Source organism: Aethina tumida, chromosome 1 (assembly GCF_024364675.1).
Source record: "Aethina tumida isolate Nest 87 chromosome 1, icAetTumi1.1, whole genome shotgun sequence".
Taxonomy (NCBI): Eukaryota; Metazoa; Arthropoda; class Insecta; order Coleoptera; family Nitidulidae; genus Aethina; species Aethina tumida.
The window spans coordinates 67,161,057-67,183,905 of NC_065435.1; the positions used below are offsets into that span (position 1 = coordinate 67,161,057).

A 22,849-nucleotide genomic window follows, 5' to 3' on the forward strand; every position below is an offset into this window, starting at 1 on the left:
AGATATGCATTCCAATATTATTTTTCGAAATATTTTGATTTCCAAAATCAAAAAATTATATTATATCGTTTTAAATTTCCACCTAAGCCGTTTGAAATAAAAGTTTTATATTTTACTTTAATGTTCAATACTCGGTCGCGTCCAGCAGCAACTTTTTAAATAGATTTTTTATAATATTTCTTTGCGACAGACGACAGAAAATTGTGGTGCGGGCGTCCGGTCTTCGATTGTCGGACACGGCGACAATTTAAAGAGCCCGGCCGTGCAGAAGCAGGTGGGAAAAGGCGAATCGGCCGAAGGAGTCCGCGAAACGGTATCGGCAACGTCGTCGTGTTATGTGGAAGACCAGAACGAGCCGGGACACGACAGTGTTTGTTTTCCCCGTTTCAAAGTCGACTGGTGCGTGTTTGTGTACGCGAATCACCTCCACCGCTGGCTCCACCGTATCAACGAACAGTGCAGATCCGCTCTGCAACCGTGGCGAAATGCAAAATTGAGAGCGTACACACGCCAAGTGCTAAAAGTGCTACCGATTCGGCACCGACCGTGACCCACACTCCCGCTTGAATGACCGTCCGAGGGGGTGGTTTGTTTTCCCACCCGGATTGATACGCGTTCGGGTCCCGCAGACGTTTGCGATTGATCGGCCGAGGAGTTCCCATTCGATATATAAGAAAAAAAACGAACGGTAGGTCAGTTTTCCGGTGTGGTTTTGATGTGATGATGCGAAATGTGGATTAGTAGATCGTATCGAACCGATGACATTTTACGCACACACCGATAATATTTAATTGGGTTCGACTTACGTGGAAGACTTCTTTTATAGACCAGTCGACTTCTTAAATGTCAGATGTGAATGTCTTATTTTACTATGTTTAATTACATACCGAGAACTCGCCTCGTTATTAATGTAATTAAGAGATAACTGTTACAAGGCTCTTAATCCACCCTTTATATGTTTTTTTTATTATTACCTGCTCAAGTTGGATATTTCCTGAAAATCTTTTTAATTGACATCTTACATGTATACGTGAATTTCTTCAACTAGACATAATTGTATAATTATAACAATTTTCGGAACATAGTTTAATATTTTATATAATTATTTAATACAAGAATTTTATATAATAAATTTTAACAACTCAAAGCTTCTTAGTTTAATATAATTTATAATTTAAATTATAAAAACAAATCATAAAAAGTAATTTTAATATTTAAATTTGTAGTTTTTTTAATATTATTTAATTTTTATTTTATAAATTTTGCTTATTATTCGATCTAAATATTCCAAATTTAACTTAAGAATGAAAAAGTATTTAATTTTAATTATGTTTATTAATCCAACAAATATTAAAATTAGGCAAGATATTAATAAAATAGTCCCGAAAATTCTATTCTTATTTTTCTAATTTTATCTTGTTATCTGGTCTATTAAATATTAATTGTTATTTGTAATTCTTTTACACAAAAAAATAATTTTAATAAATTAATTTTAATTTTCGTAAATTGTAATTTGATAAATTGTGCTTATGTCTTAATCAAAATAATATAATTTTAATTTATTTATGAGTTAATATTATTCAATTTTAAAATCAGGAATATTTATTTTGTTTATTAATCAAACAAAATTAGGCAAAATGTGATTCGTTAAATCCGGAAAACTCCAAATTTATTTATCTAATTTGTTCTTGTTACCAAGCCTATTAAAAATTGACTTCATTTATTGAATTATAAAAGGAATATAGCAAAATATTATTTAATATATTAATTTTGATTTTATTTCTGTATCATTATTTTAATTTAATTAATTATGCTTATATTTTAATTCAATTATTAGCTTGTGAAATGAAATTTTGAGTATAGAAAAGTAATACTTAATTATTATATATTACCAAAATTATAAAAATTCTATAATTAATATAAACACAACACAATTATAATTTCACCAAAAAAATAATGGTTAAATATGCATTTTTTCATTAATAATAATTTATTGATAAATTATTGATAAAGGATATTTAATAAATGGAAATATTTAGATATATAGAAATTTTTTAAATTTCAATATTTGATCTAATACTAATGTAAATTTTTTTAAATATTCTTTCAATTAAATTTTATAAATCTTAAATTTCAGTAGTTAGATGTAGAATATATTATTGAAAGTAATTTTAATATTTTATTTATACTTAAATCTAGAAAACAAATAAAACCATATTAATTAGTGCAGTAATTAATCAGTCGATCGATTAATTACTAATAACTTATTTAGATAAGAGCCATAATTTTCGCATAAATATGAATTTTAATTATTTTCCCTCAACATTTCCAAGAAATCAAAATTTAATAGATATTTATTAAATGGCCTATTAATATTTATTTAGCTTTTCAAATAAATTTAAATGGGGTTTAACAAATGTCAGAATATGTTAATAATAAATCTTTTGAAATATTCTGATATGTAACATTTAATAAGATAAAAAGTTGTTATTAAACCTCGAAATTAAATATAAATTCTAATTAGAAAATAATTAAATTATTACTGTTTACACAAAATAACATGAATCATTTATTTCGAAACGGTACGTTTCGTATATTAATTATCTATTTTATTATTATCATTTTTTATTTTTAAATGCATTTTTTATATTATACTTATTCCTAATATATATTTAATTATGTGATAAATTTATCCGGAAAAGAGGAACATAATATTTTATTTTAATTACGTAATTACATTTTACTTGCATAATCATATTTTACCCTATTTTATTATATTATTTTACACATCTAAAACGAATTATTATTTATTTCAATTTTAATTAAAATTGTTGATATCAATTAATTTATTAGATATTATTTATATTTTACCTTAAAATTTCTTTCGAGTAATAATTTATTTTTCTTGTTTAAATTTTATAATCCTCAATAATTGCACATATGCATTTATTTTATTTTTAGTTAATTAGTTAATGTTTTTATTTGCACTAAAACCTTGAAAACATCATAAAGCATAAATATAAATATTTTATAATTCATTAAAAGTATTGTGCGTGTTTCAATACATCATAATAGCAGGTACCAATATTAATCTATCCGAACATAAATAACGAATATAAAAATTACTTTTAATTAAATATGGAGACATAAACAAGTTTATTTGTAAGTTTATCTTGTACTTTGACAGTAAAATCCATTAAATTATACAACGATATTTAATTGACAACAAATAAAATTTATGTGAGTGATTCAATTTATTTATTTCTTTGTTCGTATTTATTTATTTTTAGGCTTTGTACATTTTTAATTTTTTTTTAAATCAATTAATTTGGAAAGTATCTGTGACTTACAGCAACTCGAATAAATTAAAATATCATTATTATTTATGCAGAAATTTAATGTTCAAAATATGCATACTGATCTCTATTGTGTTTTTAATTTAGGCTGTGTCTGTATTTGTTTTGGTCTTTCGTATTCGATAAGACGAAATTTTGGGAGGAATCCGTAATTTCGTTCAATGGATTTTGATATTTATATGCATTTAAGAGTTAATTAGAATAGCTAATATTCATTTGGTAAAATCGTTCACACTTTGAAAAGCAATGAAAAAAATTAACGTCACAAAAATTTTACATAGTAGTTTTATTAGTATCTCTAATATCTTTTGTAAAAAGATACAAATTATATAGGATATATGTAAAAAATTCTTCCTATGAGGACACCATTATCGAGTATCTTTTTCAATGTTTAACTTATTTTAAGAGATGTAACGTTTAAGTTATATTAAAAACTATGACAAATTTTCTCAAGATACATGATTAAATGCCTTAAGCGTACCTTTGACTAGTAAGTTAGAAAGAAAAACTGGATTTCTAGGAGTGCCATTTTAATAATATTTTTTACACCTACTCTGTTAGTAGTTTGTGAGATGTGGCCGACGACATCTATTATTTGGTCAGTCTGCACATTTATAATAGTATAAAAATAGAAGAAATATCAAAGAAAATTCTTTCTTTATATTCCACGTTTCTAGCAGACTTTTCAATGTTTAGCCTGTTACCAACACTATCTTAAGAGACACTTTAAGAAAGTATGATAAAAAATTAGACAAAAATTCTCAACATAAATTATTAAATGTCTTAAATGCACCTTTGATTTGTAAATTAAAAAAATTCTTGTTCTTATTCTTCAGATAAGACATTAATGTTTATCCACCTCGGAGCCATATAAAAGATTTTCCACGTGACACATGATCGAGGACTTAATCAACACATTTATACTTATTTTCTAGTTTATTTGAGCGGTCATGTTAGTCTCTCTGACAGCTTATGTAAAAATGTAGTGTAATGTTGCTATAAAAGACAGATCAAAAGAAAATTCTTTCTTTTGATGCCAAGTTCATAGACTTTTATTGAACTGAAGTTACAGACCGTTATATTTTTCAATATTTAACCTTTTACCAAGACTTTTTAGAGACAATGCAGTAAAATATGATAAAAAATATGGCAAATTTTCTCAACATAAATAATCAGACGATTTTGACTGATAGATTAGAAAGGAAAATAGTTTCTTCTGATGTCATTGGTGTGGCTGATGACTATATGGGCATACAGTAAATTTATACTTATTTTGTAGTATATTTGTGTGGTCATATTAACCTCTCTATAAGCTGGTGTAAAAAAGATAAAATATAGAAAGTGAATGGAAGAAATCTCTTTCTTTTGGAGCAAAATTAATTAAACGGAAACTATTGTTCTAGAGTATCTTTTTCAATGTTTAACGTGATATCAACACTTGATTTTAAGAGATACGTCAAGAATATTTTAATAAAAAATATGGCAAATGTGTAAAATGGACTTTTGATTTGTAAATTAGAAAGAAAAGCTGATACTCTTGACAAGTCATTTGTGTCAGGCCTTCTGAGAGCCACATAAAATACTTTCCATGTTTTTTTCAGTGGCATTTTTATTAATAATATTTTTTACTTGTATTCGATTAGTAGTTTCTGAGATATGGTCGATGTCTTCTACTATTTGACCAGTTACTACATTCATACTTACTTTATAGTTCATATATGATATGGCTTATCATAATTTTTCTGGCAATTGTTATCGAAGTTCATCTGATCTGATCTGATTTATAATCTCTTGTTACTAGACAAATACGATTCTGATCTTTGATGATATAAACAAAACATTTTGATAAGCTAAATAAATTTAGGATATTATATAAACAAAGAGTGCAAACTTCAACAAGACAAGTGCAAAATAACATTTTGACGTACGATAACGTAAAAATAAAATAACAACAATAGATTTTTATCGGATTTATTGTTTCGATTGCGGCCACACGTAGGCGCAATTTTTTCGTTAGTGACCAACAAATCCTTAATCAGTTTTTTTCATCTGCTTCGGTTGTGTGGGTCTGAGGCGTCGGAACAAATTCGGAGTTCCAGTTGTTCGTGGTATCGTTAACAACGGTGGCAGTAGATATTTCATTTTCGTTCGACCCAGAAAACTGGATTATGACAAAGAAACAAGGTTACCGTTCCAATATTAAACCTGCCCGTTGTGTTCGGTGCGAGCGAAAAATTCGTTTGTTCAAATCCACACACACACACACACACACACATACACACGATCGATTTCGCACCGGTTCCGTTTACGTTCGATGGTCGGTCGAATCGATACGGTGCAGTCGAATTGAAACCGGTGGGTGCATTATGCGCTCTCAAAATGTGTTTATTAACATATTTAACTAATTGCAACGCGTTAGTCAGTCACGTGTACCTTTCACTTTTGTAATTGATTTAAATTATGTTATACGGCGTGTTTGTTTTGGACGGACTGAGCAACAAATTTAATCTAATCTAATCAAACGGAAAAGTAGACCACAGTTTTACAATTTATTATATTAATTAATTGCATAATTTATTTATTTTAGCAATAAACTACCTGAAATATTTCAAATTACGTATTACCAATTTACAAACAAGTATGCACAGTTTGTGTAAAATTAAGTTTTAAATAAAATTATTTTTTTTTTAATTCATAGTGAAATTAATTTAATAAGTTACATCATTTAGCAAATGTGACCATTTTTAAAGATTTGAAGTATAGACATAATTGTATGAATAAGGAAGAAATTATATTACATACGTTATTTATTCATTTTAACGGTAAACCACCTGAAATATTTCAAATTAAATATTAATATTACACAAACAAATAAAAAAGGACAATATAAATATTTTGTTTAATAATAGGTTAAAAAGTTACATTTGAAGAAAATCTGAAATAAATATATAAATAGACTGATTGTCAATCAATGAAATAAATACCATAACAAAAACTAATTATTACTCAATTATGTGTTAATAAATTGCGTATATACCTGATTTTTAATTAAGATAATTATTTCTAACTTATAAATTTTTTAATATTTTTTCAGTTATTTATTAATTTTCAAAAACTGTTAAGAACAACAAACTTCTGAATCAATGGTAAATGTTTTTTGATAAGATTCTATAATACAATTTAATATAAAAAACATTGAGTATTTAAATAAATGTATTTCGTTAGTAAATTTATGAAAAATATGAAATTCAATTCAAATATACACACAATATTTTTTAAATAAAAAGGAAATTACATTATATACAGAATTTTAGGTACTTATAAAATAATTTAATTCATACTGAACTTAAATTAATTTAAAAAGTTACATCCTTTGGAAAACGTGACTATTTTTAAAAGATTGGAACAAATTTGAAATAAATGCCACAATATTAACTAATTATTAGTCAATTATTTAATAATTATGTAATAAATTGCGCATATATCTGATTTTTAATTAAAGTAAGTCTTTGTGTTTTATAATGTAAAAGTTAATTTTTAGAAACTTTTTTAATGAAGTTACTTCTGAATCATATGTGGATGTTTTTGAGAATGAATTGTGAATATTTCTCAAAATTGTATTGTGTATAATATTTAATTCAGCATAATACACAAATTTTTCATGTATAAATAAAATATACTTTAAATGTGTATATATAGTATTTTTTAAAGAAATCTAATCTCCCAAAATAATTATTTTATTTTAGAGAGAAACCATAATTTTAAAAATATCTTATTTTAAAATAAAATTGCCAAATAAATCTCATAAAACAAATTCTTAAATTTATCCTTGTCAAACTATTAATGATATTCTAAAATTAGTTTCATTTTTAGAAAAACCTGATAAATTTTATTATGTATACAAATTTAAAAGGTTAAACCTAACGATTTGGGACAAGCCTAAAATAATTGATAGAAAATTTGATTCTTTTAATTTAATTAACAACTAAAATAAAAGGTATCTGAAATACTAATGCAATATTAAAAAAAATATTATTATTTAGCTTAATAGGTTAAATTACCCAAAAAATTGATTAGATTTTAAAAGTATTTACATAAATTGTTAAATATGAAAAAAATATATTGTTACACAATTGAAACCAAGTTTTAGAGACAAAATTCTTTTTGGTTTATTTTGTATCCTATATTTTACCTTATATATTATCCTATAAGAAAGATTGAATGAAACAATGTATAACAAATTTGAATATTCATAATATCAATATATGCACAATGTTTCAATAACGCAGATAAAGTTACAATCTAATAATAGTTTTACCAATCACATAATTAATTGTTTTACCAAACGATACTTTACCTATTTTACTCGCAATTGTTTCCAACAATCAACGTTAGATAACATTACGTGTTTAGAACAAAGTCAAAAACGTGAATAAAATTATGGTTGTATTTTTACTGCTAATTTGTAATTTGGATTTCGATGTCGTTCTGTTATCTTGATGTTTCACCTGCACTTTCATGGTCATAGACTGGTTCTTATCTGTATATTATGGGAAATGTAGTCTATTATTTTTTATGTTAATTATTGTTAAATTTACAAGTTTACCACTAATTATTGTTCATACAGGTTTTTTTGTTGCAATTGTTCTTGTTCAGTAATAAATTTATTTAATGATTAAAGAGTTTATACAAATGTTTTCTGCTGTACCATAAAAATAATATTTTGTGAATTTTATGAGGCGTGTTTATTTCTATTAATATTATTATGTTGTCAAATGTATGTTAATGCAGTGTGAATTCTTTAAATTGTAATATTAATAATGTAATACTAATTTATTATAAATTTCTGAAAAAAATGGTGACTTCTAGTGAATAGTGAAATAACAGAAAAATATAATCTTTATTAAATTCATAGAACGTTTTTACGAATTTATAATTTTTCTTTAATTATTTTAAATAGCCTAAAATCAATTTATTTATACTAAATAAATGTATGTAACTATTTTGATAGCAAATGTTTTCCTTATTTTATATTATTTTTTATTATTAAAAAATATATTTAAACTTGATAATATTTAAGATCAATAATATGGAATATTTTAAAAATTGGAATTTTCTCCACTGAGATTTTTCATATCTGTTGTAATGGTTTTAAACAAATTCGCTAGTTTGTGTTTACGGTTTATTAGTATTGTCGCCCATTGCTTTTTGTTTAGGTCTTTTTATCTGATACGTTTTCTAACTTGGGAAAAAGTATGGAATATTATTTTATTTGCGGCCAGTTATACTGAAATTCCTAACATCGGTTTCAACGAAGTAATCCCTAAACACTTTTCACTTCAATTTAGGAAAGTGGCTGAACGCCATAAGATATAGAAAAAACATTAAATATTACTCAGAATACTGTTTCGAAGATTTTGTGTAAATTACGCACTTGTTGAAAATCGACAAAAGCCAGGTCGTCCATGAAAAATTATATAAAGGTTCTCTAAAAATATTAAAGAGTGGTTTCTAATGAAAAACTTAATTGACCTTGAATGGTCGTCTCAGTCCCCCGATCTAAATCCTATTGAGCACCTTTGGGAAGTATTAGATCGTCGCATCCGAACAAAAAACATCACATGCAAGCAAGAACTTGCCTAAAAGGTGCCAATCAGTGATGGAATTGTTAATTTTTCATGAATTTTAATAAAATATTCCATACTTTTGTTCAGACCGAATTGATTTGTTATTAAAAAAACCTGGCAGAAAATTTGATTTTTATAGAACGAGTCCCCATTTTTTTATTTTAGAAAATATCAAGATAACAACCCTATGAGTTGGAAAAAACTGTTCACAAAAATTAATTATGTTTATGATTTTGATAAATTAAATATCTGAGAAATATAATTTTGTTCACTGTTTATAAATGCTAAAATGTTTTATATAAATTAAGTAGCCTCTAGTATGACACAATTTGCGTGAAATTATTTCAATATCTCTAGAAATGAAAACAATTTTATTTATTAATTGCGTTATGTTGTTTAAACAATAATTATTATTTCCAAAAAAAAAAACGTTAGTCATTTAAGCTAAATTTAAATATTATATGTATATATAAAACCAGTATTTCAATAAACTATTAGGAAACCGCAAATACCAAAACTTAATCATTGAATTTAGTCATTTGTTAATGCATTTTTCAGCAGAGTATAATATATAACAAATATTCGGTTTCAATTTCCCGTTGCGGTTTGTGTTAAACTGACCAGGAAATTAAATTATACTAAATAAAAATCGTATTTTTAAAGGGTCATTCACTCCATAAATATTAACTAAAATTAAGTGCATATGGTACAATTAATAGATTTATTTGTTTTCGCCGACACGATTTTTTAATTAAAACACGCAAGTGTTATGATTTCTGTTTAAATATTCCATGGTCGCCGTTTGTCATTGCACCCTATAACAATTGTTTATGGTCTGTTCTCGATTTGTTTATTTTACGAATACATAATAGAATTGTTATTATTAAGATTATATTTAATTAGTTGTAACAACAACAAACATGCAAATTATTGTTCCTGTTTTCTCTTCATTCGAGGGTTACGTTTCGTATTAATTACGGTTGTGTTTCACAACAACGGATACGGAGGAAAACCACTTTTTCCGCTCGACACATTCCTTGTTTGCCGCAATTTAGATTATCGATTGGTTTTTTCATTGATGGGAAATATTTTTTCGATTTTTTATCATCGATAAAAGTCACGGCCATGCAAAATTACTTTTATTACCGCGAATTGTGGTGCCAGTCAACATGCTAACAATGTGATTTGAATTTAATTGAAATCGTATAAATGCATTGTTGTATTCGATTAACGGTAACACGTTTCGTTGTGTTGCCAGAAGATTTTTTTTAATTTAACTTGCACATTTAAACTGTTAAATGTGGTGTTTTGGATTTTTAATAAATATTCGATAAAATAAAAGACAAAAATATATTTTTATAATAATGATACATAAATGGTTTCATAATTTAAAATTTAATCTATAATTACAATTTTAACCTATAATTAGTAGTAAACATGAGTATTTTAATATATTTTAATTATCTTCATACCGTTTTAGATCCATAAGTAACCACTTTGACACTAAAATAATAATATATATTTATTAACACTATAAAAATAAGAATAAAAACATCACATTTTTGAACATGTTTATTTCACGAGTCGAATAGGTTATGTTAGTCTAAGTTAGACTAGTCTAACCTATATCGATTTTTTATTGATTTTGTTATTATTTATCATTTTTTATGTAGGTAAATTAAAATAATTACAGACAAACGAACATTTAAACTAAATAATTTGTCCTAATTTATTTTTATTAATGTTTTGAACGAAAATATTGATAGTTGGCGCTATTCAAACATTTTTTGGATAACTTATATTAAGTCCTCGGTAGTATAGTGGTCAGTATCCCCGCCTGTCACGCGGGAGACCGGGGTTCGATTCCCCGCCGGGGAGAATAACTTTTTTAAATTTTTAATACTTAATAATCCATAAAAATTGTTACGTTTTTAATTATGAACTGGAAAAAACTTAATATACAGTGGAAACGTTCAATTCAATGCAATCAAAATATTCTATATTTTATTTAAAATAATTACACTATATTCTTTCTTCCATTATGCATTTTGTTCCTAAATCAAAATAATTTCTACTTAAATTAAATGTTAAATACAATAAATGCGATATGTGGTACCCAACAAAATTGTTAATATTTTGTTGGGTACCCCACATGTAAATGATGGGATGAAGATTCAATGTCATATCGTCAATGGTCATTTGAAATTAATTTTTACTACTATTGAATTAATGACCACGATTCACCCAAATTTGATGTTTTTTGGTATTTTAATCCAGTTATTCCACAAGTTTTCAATCGTATTTAGATCCCGAAATTACGCTGGACAATCGAGAATCCCAACATTTTTATCTTTTAACTAATTTTGAAGAACCTTGAATGCATGTTTCGTATCATTATCGTGCATAGAAATCCATGTCATTGGTAAATTATCGTTAGCAAATGGTTTCATTATATCTCTCATGATGTCTATATACGAAATGGTCCACTTTACTGATAATTTTTGGTAATGATCCTATGAGCTACCAAGAAAAGGAACCAAAAACCAAAACTTTCCCTCCACTGTGTTTTAAAGTTTTTGTAATCTATGATCGAATTTTTTTTTAGGAAGACGATAAATGTATTTTTTACCATCTAATCTTGTTCTATTGAATATGGATTCGTTACTTCAGAGTACCCTTCTCCAAATTCTGGATGATAATTAATACATTTTTGTATAAACTTTTAGCCTTGGTTTCTTTACTGAAATATATCCTTGTAAGTTTTGTTTAATCGTCTTTATTGTATGACTCAATTAATTCATTTTTTATTTACTTGGAGGACAAAGAAGGATGTCGTTTACTGATTTTTTCAATTTGTCTGTCAATAAAAGGAGTTATATTTTGCTAGGATATTTTTTATTGTATTTTCAATTGAGTTTGTTGTTTCATATTTGTTATTAATCATTCTAAACCTTTTTTCAGAAGCATCATAAGATTTTTATAAGAATAAATTCTAAGTATTAAAAGTATTGTTAAATACATACACTGAACATAAATACATTTGAATGATTTATTTCTTTGACCAACAAAATCAGATTAATATATGCGTTTAAAGTAATATCTCCACCATTTATAAGACGTGAAACAAAAAAAGTATAGAATATTGAAATATATTTTTTATACTGACTGGACAAAATTGGAATTAAATCCTTTTAAAAATATCTTACAAAAGTTTGATTTTAAATTTGTGCTATATCTCTGTCCACCACTGTGAGATGTATATAACAGAAATCAATAATTTGTTTAAAATTGAATGTGAACAGAAGAAATTTGATTAATTTACACAACAAAAATTATAAAATGCTTTTTAATTTGCATTACATTTATATTTGAAGGATCTTGTTTTTATTTTAACAGAAATTACCAAAATTATTAAACCTCTTATTACAGTGGTGGTCAGAGAAATAGCACAAAATTGTTTGTCATTCATCTTAAGAACAACGGAGAAGTCTCTTATTTTTATTGAATTTATGTGATGTTGTGGATTTCCAAATTAGCAATAAATGGTAATGTTTATGTACTATTTCTTTGACCATCACTGTATAAATATTTGAAGAATCAAAAATTCAGCACCACAAATGCCAAATTCCTTTTGTATGTAAATGAAAATATCATTATTGTTCCCCTTACTTACCTGTAAAATATATTTTTTTATCAGCTTCTAAGAAGCAACCTGCAACTTAAAGAACAGATCCTTTCAAATCCAAAGAACATCGAAACCCTTATTCAGATTAGACCTAAAACTCTTATCTGGAAGTGATTCACTCAAATTATTACCTGAAAAAGAACAAGATAAGACAAATAAAATGGATGGCTACTGTTTTTCTTATTAACGTTTCAAGATAACGCCAACTTCCTGTTTTATCGTGGCAGTCCAATTTATGGGGGTCCAAGTAAACAGGATTAATCCGATGGGAAGGGTCGCTCGTTTATTTGAGTTTTACGCAAAATCAATAGTGGAGAACAATTTTTGTTTGTATTCGGGAATTAGTTCCGTTATTCAATAAGTGTTTATTACATTTTCCTTCCCCTTAAATCCAATGTTATTGGACATGTGTATTTTTCTATTTCGGACACGCACAAGCTTAGTTATTTATTTAACAAATGAAAACTAATTCCCAGAATTACCGGGAACGGGCAATTTAAAATTATCTTGAGCTTAAGTAGCCGAACAACCCTAATCCTTTTAAGTTAGATTAATGTGTGTTCTTCAAAGATTTTCTAGCGTTTCGGTCAAGTCAAGTAGCAATAAAATTATCTTTACACTCAAGATAAATTGAATGTAAGCCGACTTGACAGCTTTAAACGATGTCCTAAATGTACACAACTACAAGTATCTACCCTACATTTTTTGGTCGTAAAATTGTGCAACAGTCCCTAATGACTAGAGAAATGTAGATTTCGACAACCACAATCTTTCTCACTGAGTCACCGATCTTCAACGAAATTCCTCCAACTCTTAAGCCATATGAGTCATCCATTAAATATGAGAAATTTGTAAACCCGAAACGAAAACTGAAAGGACAAAGGAGATTGATTCATTATGCAGCTGGGAACGACGAATTCCGAACTACAATTTTCGAAATGGATTATTTTATCACACATAAAGACAAACATTTTAATCTCTAATAGAAATATGTGAATTTAATTTTAAACCAAGCAATTTTATTATCAGTGTTATGCTAATTTATAAATGTTGTTTTTCACGTATTCCAAACGAGGTTTTAATTCTGTTCGCACTTTTATTAATTTTAAATTCCTATTCTAATTAATTGGATATTAAAAGCAAATAAGGTGTATTCATTATTTGTAAATCTTAAGCTATTTATCATCGTAATTTTAGGCTAACTAATAGATGTAAATTTAAAAATAGATGAAAATAAAATTTCAAAAGGATGAATTCTGTTTTCGATATTGATACTGATTTTTATAAAAAGATTTATTTTGTGTTTAAAATTTTGTTTGTTTTCCAAATATAAAGTTTAATTAAATTTTGATTGCTGAGAGAAATTTTTCGTCATTTAAACTTCATTAGTGAAGTTTCGCATTTCTATTTAATACATATATTTTAAATATAAATTAAAAATGCATAATTAATTTGCCAACTCTTATAAAATATTCTCAATTATGTGACGATATTGTGTAATTATAGAGATTTGGGATTAGATCTATAAAGCTTGACAATATCTTTATCTGTAGGAAAAATATAAATTGTCATTCAGGTGATTAAATTCATGAAATGAAACAAATTGTATGTTTTTGGTAACTTTCAAAAGTTGAAATTCTATTTGAATTTGAATGTTTTCACTCTTTTCCTACGATAATAGGTAAAAGGCAAGTTTGATGAAATATAATTTCGAGATCCCAAATTGCTTAAATTTGATATTTCTATTAAAAACATATTAAAGGTACAATATATTTCTAAATAAGAATAAAAAACAATGTCGGTATTAGAAATATTTACGAATTATGCAGATTTTGAACAAAATTTACAGACCTCGATTATATCTTTAATTTCAGAAATATTCAAAACATGTAATCCAGCAATATGATCATTCTGATAATTAAAATCATAAAATTCTATTTAAAGTTACTTTTTTCCTCCTCTTTCCATCCAGAATACTTTAAAAAACAATATTTTTTGAAAATGATCTTTGTTTTGACATCAATTTTCTACAGATACAGATGATCAAATTAATTAAAACAGATATATTGTAAAACTTTGGTAATTTTCAAAGCTTTAAATTCTTAATGTTTTCAATTTTTTCCTTTTATTATTCTCTATGAAAAAAAAATATCTAGCAAGTTCTAGCATTGATTTTCATCCACTATTTATTTTGTTAACACCGTCCATTAATATAATGCTATTTTTTGTTTTTTTTCTTTCCAATCTTTTTTTTCCCAGTTTTACGGTGGTAATGATATATTTTGTATGACACATTGACTTTAAAGTTATGTTTGTTATATTGGAGGACAATGTTTTGATGAATTTTAATTCGACTTATTGATGATTCTGTGAAATAATTTTTTCGAAGTTTGAGTCATTAAAAATTCAAATTATCAAACTACGACGAATTTTAAAAACTTTATTTTAAAATTATAACTTAACAAGCTGATTGTTGTGTGGTTAATAATGAAAGTATGGAAAGATCAAAAAAGATAAATAGAAAAAATGTCCCAGATCATGATATTGTTTAAAATTACTTTTCTAAGGTACTTTTATTCTGTATCAAAATTAAATTAATTTGAACTTAGTTATTTAAGAGGCATTAAAAATAAAAAAATACTCTTTATTTTAAAATTACTTTTGGTTATTTTTCATTAAAATGGATTTTATGAAAACAATTTTATATATTCGTTTTTAAATTTCTTTATCTAAGCTGTGACGTCAATTCCTTAAATATACCCAAACTAACAAGCTGAATAGTAATAAAAATAAATTTCAAAATTGGCGAAGGATTAATGAAATCTGAAAACTGATACTAATAATTCTGCACGTAATTAATATGGTTTAGAGTGATTTTTACAATTTGGTTGTAAATGAATAATCTGAATTAATTAGAAATTTGTTGACAAATCAAAAGAGCTTAAATATAAGTTTACAAAATCCCCCAGAGTAATTTTATCCAATTTACAAATATCAAGGCTGAGTCGGGGATATTTTATTGCAGTTTACCTTTATGAAATAACAGATATGGGAAACATAATTAAAGTAACGTTAATTTTTCTACGGATAAATATCATTACGTTGGGAAGAATGTTAATTTATCTAAATGTCTTCACTTGTTGTATAGGTCATTTTACATACGTTTGTTCACGGAAGTTTGGTCAAGGTTGAAGAAAAATCATTTTAACGAAAAAACTGTTCAAAAATATTACATTACCAATTACTCGATGTGTCTGCATACGTTTATAAATAGTCGTACTAGGTAAAATGCAAATGGACGTCAAACCTTGAACTTTTCATTAATTTTTATCTTCTTTTCCACACATCTAACCAAAGTCATACGACAAATACATAATTTTTCCATATACTGTCACGCTTATCAGATTAACGACGGATAATTAGCCATTAACAAAACCTTTTAAGATTCGTTGACCTATTGTACAGTTTCGTTAATCTATCTCATTCATCAGTACTTATCTGTCATCAGGGTCAAATCGATTTTTATTGAACAATTGACCAAAACACGCCACAATCACGACCTTATTAGTTCCGTATGTTTCCAGTGCAGTTTCATTGTAGAAAAATAACGTTTCGACAACGTGAAAGTACGACCAAGTTCATAATTTAACGTGAGACAATTCACAGAACTTGGCGGTCAAAAGAAATGAAGATCATTGACCATTAATTAAAAATTTTGTTAACCAGACAAATGATCTTGATGAAACATTGAAAACACTTAGTCATATATATGATAAATGATTTTCACAGTGGAAAATAATCGATCCGTGTGAAAGTACCAAGTTCATAGTGTATTTAAAGTAGTCGAAATCCTCGCGGTCTTCCAACTAATTTTGATGTTTAAAATAGTCATTGAACACAATCGGAGATCTTGATCTTAACGATCCAAGACTCCGCCAAGCTAATATGTAATAATAATAATAAATCAACTTTGTAAAAACACCGATCGAAATTACAACGTTTCGTAATCGTAGCCCTAAATTATAATTATTAAGCGCAGACATGTTGCAACTGCACGTATACATGAGGAGAATGTTCCACTGGCGGAATGAATGCTCATTTGTTGTGGGCAAACGAATCCTGTAAAAACCTAATAGAACTGCATTATGCAATATTATACGTTGTCGGCGTACTCGGACTCTGTTAAAGCGGCGGATTTACGATCCACTTGCTTTCCATAAATTCGCTTATTATATTGCTCTCTTGAGATCAGTATTTCTTTTTCTCCAACCACTATTACTTTATAAATAGAGACGCAGTTCTCTACATACCGAAATGTTGTTATTTATGTGTATTGTGTTTAAGCAGGGTGCTAAGAAATCCAACATTTAAAATAAATATTGATAACTATCCAGACAATTATCTTTTTTTTTGTATATCGAAATAATTATATTGCTTAAATGCAGACAACTTAATTAATAATTAAATTCTTAAATTTTCTTTATTATAAATTATAATCAGTCCTATTAAAACTAAATATATTAAAAGTCAAAACAACATTGTGATCTTATTTTTTATAATAAATATAAATCAAGATATCAAAGAATGATAGATAAATTAAAGTTTTTTAGATGAATACCTTATCGAGTTTTCACAATCTTTGTTAATATTATAAAAGAAAATGTAGTCAAAATATGTTGAAAAAAAGAAAATTTGAATACATGTATAAGTGGTCCTTAAAGTTCTTCATATATTTTCTTTAGTTTTATAAAATGTTATTTCGGGATATATTTTAAACGAATTTTAAGAAATTCAAAAAAATTGTGTAAGATTGTCTCCAATTTCAGTTGATGATAAGACTGCATTATTTTTTTTGATATTCGAATTATCCAGTTATCGATATTCAAACTCAGACAATTTTTTTCTACACTACCTCTTGGTCAGTTTCTCTAAATTTTGTGGTAATATGTTAAACGATTTATTTAGCCTTAAATTCATAGCATTCTCTTCTTGTTTCTTTTGGTCTTGAATTATAATTTTTCTTACAGTTTCACTTCGACTAACGATTAAATAATTATAAGCAAAAGACCGCTAATAAATAATCGACATAACTTCACAGAGAGCAGAGAGCACTGAAAAATAAAAAAGAATACAATTTTTTAAAAAATACAATTAAATTGATCAGTTGCATAGTAGACACAATAATACCAGAAAAAAAATAAACATTATAAGTATTGACATCTAAATATTACAGCTCATATTTTTTATTATGTTTTAATTATGGTAACTACTGTACGTATATTTATAAAATAACACAGATATAAAAAAACACAAGTTTCCCCAAGGATTAACATTGTAAAAGACAAACTTGAAATAGATTACTAATATGAAATGTTGAAACCTTCATAAGAATTTGTTTTTATTTGTTACATAATAACTTTATAAATATTTCCCAGTAATTTTGTTCATCGATTTCAAAATAATTATCAATTGATAAGTATAATTTTCAAAATAATCATAATTATCAAGTTATTAGATAAAAAATAAATTAAAAATACTTGATATATTGTAAATTATAATTATTAATAAAAATCAAAGTACATAATAAAAACAATTTTGCGAACTTAAATAATAAATGTAAATACAATATCATATCATGATAAAGAAATACTTTTTAATGAACTATCTTAGTTTAGAAACAGAATATTAACAAGGAATATAGAAGCCTAAGCAAGGATTCCTCTTTATTTGTTACATAATAACAATTACACAGTAAGCTCTCAAAAGTCCTTTCATCCTGTAAAATAATAATAATAACAGCATACCATAAGTCACACATCAGATAAATATTTCATGATTTTACTAGCAAAATAGTGTTGAATAAAGAATTAAATCACCTTCCAAAGGAGGAAGGAGATCACTCTTTCGATTAAAAAATACTTGATAGTGGGACTAGACAATTTATCAATTTATGGTTTTACTGTATAAAAATTTATTAAATTAAAAATTAAATATTTTAAAGTTTTTTTAGACAATGTTCAAAAAATAATTTAATTAAAAAAATAAATAATTTTTATTTTAGTTTTAGTTTGCCACGAATTAAAATTATTTGAGTTTTGAACATTTTGAAAAAATTGTTTCCAAATTTTCTGTTTGTTTAACACTCCTTATACGAAATTCCTTAATATTACCAATATTTTTAATTACTGCATTTTTAAATTAAAATCATTCAGTAATTAAGTAACTTAGATGTGAAAATTTTTAGGTATGTTTTATATGTATAATACATATCACAAAAAATCATTAATAATAGAAATGAAAGAAATATAAAAAAACTAGTAATTATAAATACTTTATGAACCCTAAAAACCTTAAGTATACGTTTTGAAACCAGTCAAAATATGATGAAAAATTTAATTTTGGAAATTTTTTCAGTTTCTTAGTATATTCCTCAAATATTCCCCATTTTTGGCTGATATTTTTTAAGGATTTTTAAATAAATTTTGAAGGAATTCAAAAATTATTGACCCGCTCTAATATAATTATCGATTCATCTGCGAACCCTGCAAGAAGCCTTTTTTTAATATCCCAGCCCCATTACGAAATCAGTTTATTAAACTTTCCTTTGAAATTCAACTAAAAATCAACAAAGAAACATTTGTACAACTAAATGAATTAAACGAAGAAAGGCATCACAAAAATTGTGGCAGACAATATAACAGTTAAACAAAATGTGAATTTAACAGGGCAAGAACCTTTTAGGTGGCACTTTATCCGGTCACATTTCACGTTATTTTCCAAGTGACGTTATCTACACTTAAAGCCCGATGATTTATTGTCCGTGTTAAACAGTTTTTGGTACAACCATTATGCGCACAGACATACTGTTTTTAATGGGTTTCGGACACCTGCTTCGCACCGTTTGCATCATAACTCCGGATAACACCCTAATTGGTTTTTAGACTCGAACGACACTTTTCGGCGTTTCCATCTTCTGCATTGTTCAATTAAAAGATCGTGCGCCAGATTTAGATCAAAGGACCAAGTGAACGTAAACATCGGGCCGACATTAAAATATCGGTCTTGTATTTTCGGTTTCTTAACAAGTTCAGACGCCCGGATAATTAATATGTCACTAAAACGGGCGCGTTCGTTACCAGAATGAGTCACCCGCATCGTAGGGAAAATAGAAACGGTGGAATGCACGCGGCATCCTTCCTTTCGTTCGGTACGTCAGAAATGGTCATTTAATTCACCCGCGTCGTTGTTACGACCAGAGCCGGTGCAGACGTACACCTATGTCCGGTGATCGGGCCGGATATCCGACTGGACTGCCTCTTGTCTGTTCGTACGGGTTACGTGGCGTCGACAGCCACCCGACCACGAAAAAGTTCCGCACCATTTCAGAATAACAATGCCCGTTGGGTTCATTCGAATTGGCTTTTGTTGTTGCAAGTGCATGTGTGAAGCAGGTGTCAGAGTATTAACATATCATAATGAGAATATAATATATAATAATATAAAAGTCATTAATTAAATCTTTTTTATATTTTTTCCTATTAAATAAGTAGTGAAGTTTGTTTCGATTCAATACATTGAGAATTTTCGGAGATTCAAATCATTTAAATGTCGATGCAACATACATAGTACCGCTCACACCAACAGTGCTCATTGAATCTCTTTTCCTTGCTGATTTGACAAATTAGAAAGATATTTGTACCAGGTCAATCAAATAACTTGTCAAAGGTCAATTAATTCTTTACAATACATGTTATTTTTTATAGAAATCTGCAGATAAAAGGCATCGAGATACATCTATATTTTATTCGCACCATGTATAAAATAGTTGAGCTGAAAAAGCTTTTTTCCTGAAACTGACAATTAAAAACTAACTTAAGTGCCCAAATCTCATTTTTTAAAATGTTGATTACTTTAAATTCCTTTTGATATTTTTGACCGCTTCTGAAATATCTACGAAAATTGTCTTTTGTTTTTTTTGGCAAATTATCTATAATAATCTATACTTCGTTCAGAAAATATATCTCATTAAAATTTTGAGATAATACATTTTAATTTCAAATTGAAATCATAATAGAATTGACAGTGGTAGAATTATGAAAAATTGAGATAAATTAAACATTTTATTTAAAAAAAATATCTCTGTCGAATTTACCATTTTCTTCTTTATATAAAATATTGCATATTAACACACTGTAGGCGGGCAGCAAAATAGTCCAAACTAAGTTGTTGAATTATAACAAAAATTAAGAGATAATTCTTTCAGTTCCGTATGTAAACCAATAGAGTAAAATCATCTCACCCCGCTTTTAAAGTAAGTACATTCAAAAAGGTAAAAATTACCCGGTTCACTAACAATCAACAGTTCTCGAAACGGGTATTTTTACCCGACCCGCTCATAGTGTGTTAATATTCTTTAACTAAACTATCACAAAATCAAATGTGAAAAATATCTGAGAATGACTCTCTCAGTTTTCACAATTAGCATAGTTCTTTTAAAAATATTCTTAAAAGAATTTTGGTATTTTGTCATTTGTCAACTCAGAGAAACACCCATAATTGAATTGTCTGTCTTGTTTTATAAACCGATTGTGACAATTGGATGTTATAGTATGGTTTACTTGATGAGAACGAAATAAGTTCGAAAAAAATAAAGCTTTCCAAAAATTTATAATTTGTGATATAACATATTAGATATGATATAACAATATTTCTGATAAATTATGTTGTTAATAAAACATAGTTTTCATAGGTGACATAACAAATATGATATTTGACAAATTTGTTATTAACCATTGATTTATTTGAAAATTTGTGTGTGAATATAAAATTTAGGGTTATAAATTATTTATTTACTTACATTTTTTATTGCAAATTATAATTAATTAATTTAAAAATAAAAAAAAACAATATTATACACATTATTAAATATAAATAAAATAACACATTTCCAATAATGATAGAACATTATTTTTTTAGATGAATTAGAGTTTTCATTGAGTTTTTTCAATGGTTTATTTTATAAAAGACAAATTTAATAACATATAAGAACCGTATCGAGTTTTAATTTTTATATGTTACATAATAACAAGTATACAGTGAGGTCTCATAAAATAATAGAAATTTTCGAAGTCAATATCTTTTTCTTGTCACAAGTTATCAGAGAGAGGATTTTTTACGATCCCACCGTATATAAAATTATTTGAAGAATTCTCTACCTCACTTTTGTATTTGAAGTTTTTCAAAAGTTTTTTCTGTTTTTTATCTTGCAATTAATGTTTTTTTTTACTAATAGATTAAATTAAACTGATTTTAATTAATTAATAATTAAAAAAATCACACATTTTTTACTTTTTTATTTCAAAAATTTCACTTTTTTGTTTATCTTTTGGAATATTAAAATGTTTTAACCCATTTTAAGTTCAAAACTCTCTCTTTATCATAAATATTGTTACACCTTAATTAAAAACAATTTAATTATATATTTTTGGAAAGCTTAATTTTTTTCCAACATTTTAAAGACAAATTCAATTATGGTTATTGTGAATTTATTTCTTTCTCATCAAGTAAACCATTGAGCAACATATAGTAACTTAGTTCTCACAATTAGTTCTTTGTGACAACAAGTTCAATTTTGGTTGTTACTCTATGTTCACTAATGACAGTTAACATATATACTTAAAGATATTTTAACAAGAAATAAACTGAGAATTGCGTGTATTTTCAGTTATTTTTCATATTTGATTTCATGATGTAGTTAGTTTAGTTGACGATTAATCAAAATTTAAACTAAAATTTAATGAGGAAGACTGAGACTAAGTACTACGATAATATTGTTTTGTTAATCACTGCTATAGGAAATTTCGAAATATTAGTTCACAATTTGTTTATATTTGTAAATTAACATTGCAAAAGCGTAATAAAAACACATTCTGTTTTTTATGTGTATATGTAAATAACAGATGTAACTATTCTCTGTCCCACTATTATTACTTTAAGCGAAAAAACCTTTTAGATTGGTTATTGAAAATATGAAAACATCATGAGTGATCTTTGTGACTTATGACAGTTCATAAACTGTTACAAAACTATTACAAACTGTATTTTATTATTTTTTGCACGTTGTCATTGTAATACAAAGTGATTTCTTTACATTTCAGTTCTTAATTTTCAGTATTTTCATC

The 22,849-nt window shown here is 26.4% G+C and overlaps 1 protein-coding gene and 1 non-coding gene across 4 annotated transcripts in view; both read left to right on the plus strand.

Moving 5' to 3' along the window:
• The first annotated feature begins 266 nt into the window (after positions 1–266).
• The window catches only part of LOC109608757 (uncharacterized), a 52,562-nt gene continuing 29,979 nt past the window's right edge, over positions 267–22,849 (plus strand). The window contains exon 1 of one of the 3 annotated variants that reach the window (XM_020025295.2): positions 267–688. The gene's annotated coding sequence lies outside the window, so the exon portion shown is untranslated. Of the gene's footprint in view, positions 693–22,849 lie in introns of all 3 variants that reach the window. The other 2 variants (XM_020025292.2, XM_020025290.2) reach the window with 2 other exon arrangements.
• On the plus strand, positions 10,790–10,861 carry Trnad-guc (transfer RNA aspartic acid (anticodon GUC)). Its single transcript has one exon. It is a non-coding gene; the product is annotated as a tRNA-Asp (tRNA).